At 31.3% G+C, this 7,500-nt stretch overlaps 1 pseudogene; it reads right to left on the minus strand.

The window, feature by feature from the left end:
• Positions 1–411: 411 nt before the first annotated feature.
• LOC129322583 (LEAF RUST 10 DISEASE-RESISTANCE LOCUS RECEPTOR-LIKE PROTEIN KINASE-like 2.1) lies at positions 412–3,777 on the minus strand (annotated as a pseudogene).
• Between the last annotated feature and the right edge of the window lie 3,723 nt (positions 3,778–7,500).

Raw genomic sequence — 7,500 nt, forward strand, 5'->3', positions numbered from 1 at the left:
ATTAAACTTTTAACAATGGTTGTATGAAAAACTGTTGTGAAAAGTCACCTTTCACAACGGTTATCTATTAAAAGTTTAATTTTTTAGTTTTTTTTTGTTTTAAAATACTTTTCATGTCGGTTATATAAATAACCGACGTGAAAACATTTTTCCACATGGGTTTAATAATCGACGTGAAAAGTCAACTTTTTACCTCCCTTCTTTTTACTTTCCCTTAATAACTGACATAAAAAGTTTAAAATAATCGTTGTTAAAAGTCTTTCTTGCAGTAGTGGATGCACAACCTCGCACCAGTTAAGAGTCAAAGCATTAAAAAATAGAATTGCATAGTACAATTTACAAAAAGAAAATATTACAAAAACTTGAAACAGATACAACACAGACCATGTAGACTAAGTAGAAATCCTAGAACTACACACTCTTACATGTTTGAGAAGTGGAATGAACTGGAGATGTTGAAGAAGAAAAGTAAAAAGGCTTTGGAGGTACTTGCAAGTATTCCAGGCTTCCTTCTAACATTTCCACTACTTCACTCATTGCTGGTCTCATTGAAGGTTCAGTTTGTACGCACCATAAACTCACCATTACCATTTTTCTCATCCTTTCTTTATTAGCATCATTCTTAATACACCTCAGTTCTAGTTCTTGATTCAATTTAAGGTGCTTATAAATCTATTCTGGAAAATATATCTCACTAGAACGATCAATTTCAACACTCATGTTCATTCTTCCTCCAACCATTTCGAGAACCATCATTCCATAACTATAGACATCTAATTTATGGGATATGTCACCAAATTTTCTTGCAAATACTTCAAGAGCAATGTATCCTACAATACCCCTGGCTACCAAAATGACACGATCTGGTCTTTTATTGGCAATACTTTTGCAAGTCCAAAATCTAAAATTTTTGGACAAAACTCTTTGTCAAGTAGGATGTTATGAGGTTTTATGTCAAGATGTAGGATTTTGGTTCTGTTACAGCCCCTTTGTAAGTACTCTAATCCTCTAGCAATACCAATTGCAATATCATATAAAGTTTGACAGTTCAATTGGTGCTCACCCATGTTGCAATTCTTCTCATATAAAAACTTCTCGAGAGATCCATTAGACATAAACTCATAAATTAGAGCTCTTTTAGAACCTTGGAAACAAAAGCCTAGAAGGCTGACAATGTTAACATGGGATGTCTTACTAATACTTGCAACTTCATTAATGAAATTCTCATCGGTACCTTTTAATTGACTTAGCACTTTTACTGCAACAAGACGCCCATCGGGTAGCTTCCCTTTATATACACTTCTATATCCTCCTTTGCCTAATATGGTTTTGAAGCAGTCAGTGATTTTCTTTATCCCAGAGTAACTGTACTTTCTGCAAGAGATGGAGCCATGTTGCTTTAGAGAGGCTTCAGTTATTTGATGGGTTGGATGTTTTTTCCTCCAAAAGAAGCTCAATGAAGCAAAAGCAAGAAGCTTTCTTCTAAAGCAAAAGGCCAAGAACAATAGCACAAGTAGTCCCGCAGAAGAAGCTGCCACAGGAATTTAAAAAAAAATAATTAAAAGAAGAATGTTTTATAATGATATGCCACCAAAAGAGATAGTAAATATACAAAGGCAATACAATCATATTAAATAAAGTTTCTTGAATTTATAACTCCACTTTACTTATGAGGCTTCTTAATGTGTAACTCATCATAATATATGCATTTAGATAGCTAAATCTTGACAATACATGAACATGAGTATAGCCAAAAGAAAATACTACATTTTTTTCCTTGACAAGATTTTATGTACCTGCTATTGTAGCGATGAGCACAGTTTTCAAGTTTTTTCTGTGGAGGTGCAAACAAATTAAATAGGATAAGTTAAACCAGAACCAAAACCAATCAGTGGGAAGCCATTTGTGTGCTATATCCTTCTTTACAAAATAACAGTCATAAGTTGGGGGAAAAAATAGCTTCCTTGGTTTATTGTTAAGGATGCTGATAAAAATATATAAACAATTCTCTTTTGGACCAATCAATAGTATTTCAACTTTCAAGTAGTATGATTATGAGTTTAAGAAATTCAAATACAAAATACAGATAAGCTAAAGACAAAACAACATTCTTAAGTTGGATAATAATAATAGACTTTTCAAGAAACCTCTAAGATTTTTTAAGTAATGTTTTTGGCCACAATGTTAGGGAGCGGTGGTTTTCAAATGTAAGAAATCCATCACACTTTTTCCCCGTAGAAAGGAAATATCAACTAGTGACATTTAATATAAAAAGTAAAAAACATAGGGACAAAATGTTATTCCATCTAGTCCTAAATATAAGAGTTAGTTATACATAGATTAAGAAAAATAGCTAAGTTGATTATTTGTGAAAAAAAAATTATTAGGTTTCCTTAAAATATTCCTCCTTTGATAAGCCATACATAAATCTAAGTTTTCCAAGCAATACAACAATGGGGTAATTTGGGTAAAAGATAATAAATATGAGAGATAAAGTATATTAAAATCTTATATTTAGGATCAAAACAAACCCTTTAACTAGCTCTTACATTTAGGTAATGGAGAAGTCACATTGTTGTGAAGGTGGGTAAATGCATCCCCTCACTTTGAAAAAAAATTACAAATAGGATATATAAATTTTGCAATTTTACACCTTATGTTCTTAAAATTTTACACCCTTTGAACTAAATAAAAAATATTTAAATTCAAAAGTTTATTAAATATGTAGTATTTTAATGATCGAAATAAGATATAAAGAATATATTTACATTAAATATCATATTAACATATTTAATATAATTTTCTAAAAAGAAAACTAACGATTAATCTATTTACATTATTACAATTTTAGTCATTGTGTAATTATTATTTTTAATTATTTAAATTTTTATTTTCTAAAAAATTAATTTTTAATTAAATTATCTTGCACACATGAGTCCAAGTCCTTGCTTTGCCATTGCATTCAGGATTGGAGGGAGTATAATATTTCAAATTGCTAACAATTCTTGGAATTCCAACAAGTGAAATGTATACAAATTTTTCAAGCAAAATTACAAGAGTCATGCAGACACACGTACCTTTGTCACAATAAAAGATCGTATTGCTGTCTAGTCGACATTGGCTTCCCATGTGGTTGTAACACTTATCACAAGCATTAAATAATTGTACTTCAATAACCATTTGAGCAGTTAAGAATGATAAAAGGTATTTGGTATGATGCTGGTGTTTACTTGGAAGCAGAAGAGTAGAACATATAGAGAAATGTCTTCGATAATCATGAAGAAAATTCTTATGAAAGTTGTAAAGATAGATATTATAGTCATAGCAGGTATAATTATAAACTCTGGCATGAGAGCTGATGTTAATGAGGCTGTGATCACATCTGAACAAGGTTATGTTATGTTTGATGTGAAAAGAAACCAAAGGAGACCCTTGAGGAAGAGTAATATTCTTGCTGAAAACTTCACAAATTTTAGATTTCAACCTCTTTTGCAGATCTTCATTAATAACAGCAATAGAATTATCCTGCTGATGGATGCTTGTAAGCTTTAAGGGCCTTCCATTCTTTTCCAGTTGAATTGTTTTCTTAAAAGATAGATCATCACAACCTTGTATCATTATTAAGCCACAGTCCTGTCTCTCTGCCTTGGTGAAAAGGAAGTGGATCTTTGCAATTTCTCCACAGTCAAATGATTGAGGATACTTGTCATGGTTTTCATTTCCACGTCCAACCAGGAATAGCACTACAAGTTTAGAATACAAGATGAAGCGAGACATGTAAAGTGGAATCATCCCAAACCTATTTGAATTGGTTGACCTGAAAGAAGAAGCACGATATGAGAGGAAGTTAGAGAAGCAAAAATAAGACTAGAGGATTTACTTACAGAAACAAAGTAGAAATGTTACCAAAAGATAAGTGCAAAGAAACAATAAAGAGCTTTGGTTTATATAACTGAGTCTAAAATTATTGTGTTGACTAGGAAATGGAATGTAAATATTGTGGAAACATGTAGGAAGGTACCAGATGATAGAATTCTAACTCCGTGCTACATCTATGGTCAACAGTGACTTGCAAAATACTTTTGAGGATGAAGGTGAAGAATATTAAGCTTAGAGTCAATGTGGGCCCCCTTCTACATACATTAAGCCACTTATCATGTGATATTAATTTGTTTGTTAAAAAAAAGGAAATAGCTTAAAAATTGATCACCATTCAAGTCCTTATTTACAAATTTGTCACCACCTCTTTTCTATACAAAGAGAGGTCTCTTCCCTTGTCGTTCATTTTCTTTATTTCAGCCAACCTAGAGAGAGAGAGGAAGAAAAATCTGAGAGCATAGAGAGAAGAGGAAGAAGAAAGCTCGATGATCAAGAGTAAGGATCAAAGGCAAACAAGGTTTTCCCTAGGTTTTCCATTATCCTCTTCTTGAATCTTGCATTACATGTGAGATATTGTGTCTTAATCTCCATCTTCCCTCTTGGCCAAAAAGTTTAAGGTCTGATTATTGAAGAAATGCTTGAGTTTTGAGTGATTAAGATCTTGCATGTTAAAAATCATGACAGAAAACTTGAAGTTAAGAGCTTGCATATGTCATTTTAGGTTTCTACATGCTGTCCGAAGTTTTGAGCTTGATTTCTGGACATATTTGAAGCTTTGAGATATTGGGAAATATTGTTTAATAATGTTGACTCATGTATATTTAAGGCTGGAAGTGTTTAATAGCGAGTTCTTAATTCAAACCCAAAGGATATTCATGAGCTTACAAGCATTGGTTCTTCACTGTCAAGTTTTGAGTCATGTGGGTTTTGTGCTAGTTTATGACTGATGTGCCTTGATTCTGTCTATGAAATTTTATTTTCGAGGATACTGCAAGCTTTAAAATGAGTCTTGTATCATGATAATCAAATAAGTATAGAAAAATTTATGATTTTTTTAATTTGAGACTAGAAATCTGGAATTACTGAAAGTGATTTTTGAGAAAGTGAACTTTGCTTGTGATTCTATAACAAGTTTATAGAATGGTCCATGTGATATTGTTTTCTTACGATAGAGTTGAAAATGAACAAATAGACACTATAATCATGCTCAAATGATTTTTATAAAATTAGTTATGAATTTTTAAAGTTTGGATCTAAAATATGTAAAAAACATGTTTTAATCTGGAACAGTTAATTCTCAAAGTTGTAAATTATTTTTAGTGTATAAGGTCTCTTAGAAATTATTTTTTCCTTGAAGAGGACTTCTCAAGGTTTAATTTGAGACATAGATTGTACCCAAATGTTTTTTCTAGAATGGTTATGAATTTGCAAATAACCCTATTTTTATAAATTAGTTTTTAAAAGATGATTAGGACTTTGATTGGCCCAACAATAGTTAGTTTAGGTTAGCTAAATTTAGTTATTGAGTACTTATATTAAGTTAAAAAAATTAACATATAGTGCTTAACTTTATAGATTATTATAACTCGAAACTTCTTGAGCAAGAGGAGTCTATTGGAGCATTTGTTTACCATGAGAAACCCTTTTGTGACAAAACGATTGATGTAACCCGATAATTTATTCTCTTTATCAGCACATTAAATTGTTTACAAGTGTTTTATGAAAGAAAGCATGTATGTAAATATGTATTTATAAATTTGTTTTATAAATATGTAAAGTGGAAAGAAAAATGGCTTTTAAAAGAATGAAATGTATACTAAATGAATGTGTTAATTTGGTTAAGTTATATTGATCTTAATCGTTAAGATTAGTAATTAATGTAATATATGAATGTGAATGTGTAATGGTTACATTGTTTGAAAGTCATGCTCATGAGTGAGGGTGAGAGTTTTACCCTAGGTGAAGTAGAATTGAAAATCCATTTAGTACGGATTATCACCATGGGAAATGTGTTACAATGATATTGTGAGCTCTATTATCACCTAAAAGGGTGTGGGTCTAGTACTTGGTTAGCATACGAACTCAGTCAGAGGTCATTACGAAGGTTTAAGTAGATATGTATAATCATGCATAGATTGCATTGATAAATTATTAGTATGGCACGAGCACATATTTTTAATATCATTATCCCACTTTACATGCTTGTTTATAATTTGACTTGTTAGTAGATAGCTTAAATTATCTTGGTTACTAGGATTCTATCTTACCTCATGGTTACTCTAGGTTCAAATGCAGATAGGGGCAGAGGGAAAGAGTTGGGCAAGGAATAGTTGATCTATTGCTTTGTATAACTCTATTTTGGTTATGTGTAAATGAATGTGTTTGTACATAATATTGCCAACTAAGATTGATAGCTATGGATGCACTTGCATGATCTGCATGTTCTAAGTTGTATTTTAGGCTTCAGATGTATGTATTGAATTGTATGAATGATAAGAGACCAAAATATTATTTCAAGTGTATGATAAATAGTTATTATTTTGAAAATGTTATAAAGAAATGGCCAACTGTTGAAATAAGTGATAAATGTGAAGTTTGGCCTATTTTATGAAATCATGGGTCTTAAATGGCTGTTTGATATTGTATGATGCTTAAAGCATTTAGCCCCATCTTGTGTTAGATTTGAAGGTTTTGATTGGCAATATATTTAATGATTTGTATAATGTTTGATTACATTTCTTAGGTGGGGAAGTGGTAGATGACACTTCAGCTGTGGCATATGTGCCTATATGGGGTGAGTCATTCTACCTCTGAATGCTTGTGATTCTTTTATTGCTTACAATACTTCTAAATAGTTCCAATGTTTATTTTTTTGAGCTCAAACAACATTGTAAAGGGTTTTTAAGATTCCAAATGTTTATAATTTTTGTTAAATTATTTAACATTTTTGGTTAATGGTAAGTCATAGGGGTTAATTAACTCCTAACTACCATTATGGTTGGTAACTTTGGTTGTGTTCTAGTAATGTTAAGGTGAATATTATATATTAATTATAGTACTTAACAAAAATGATAAAATTGCTGACATTATTATTGCCTCTCTTAGATATTTCTTTTTGTTTGTCTTTTTTCCTACATAATAAGATTAAGAGTATTTTAACAAAATAGAAGTGACAACAAAATACAAGTCTAAAACCATTAACATGTTTTTTTATATTAGTACATGCCAAACTTCAATGTATCAACATAGATCTTATTTACAGTGGTATGTTAAGAAATAAACAAGCATGCGCAAAAGCATAAACATATGAGCCCTATAAGTATCATGCTTCAAAAAATGCCCCATGGCATAAAAATTGCAAAATTAGTGAGTTAAGGAACAACAAAGGCTTGGCGATCTTGAAGGAGATGACAAGGTTTTGGTGGTACTTGCAAGGTCTCAACTTTCCCTTCAAGCATTTCCAGCACTTTATTCATCATTGGACAATTTGAAGGGTTAGTTTGTATGCACCATAAGCGTGTTATCACCATTTGCCTTGTCCTTTCTTTGTTAACTTCATTCCTAATACTCCTCAATGCAAGGTCTTCATTCAATTCTAAACGCTTGTAATCCAATAAGGGA

Source organism: Prosopis cineraria, unplaced genomic scaffold (assembly GCF_029017545.1).
Source record: "Prosopis cineraria cultivar Desert tree isolate PC_DT_omini unplaced genomic scaffold, ASM2901754v1 PC10, whole genome shotgun sequence".
In the NCBI taxonomy this organism is placed as follows: domain Eukaryota; kingdom Viridiplantae; phylum Streptophyta; class Magnoliopsida; order Fabales; family Fabaceae; genus Prosopis; species Prosopis cineraria.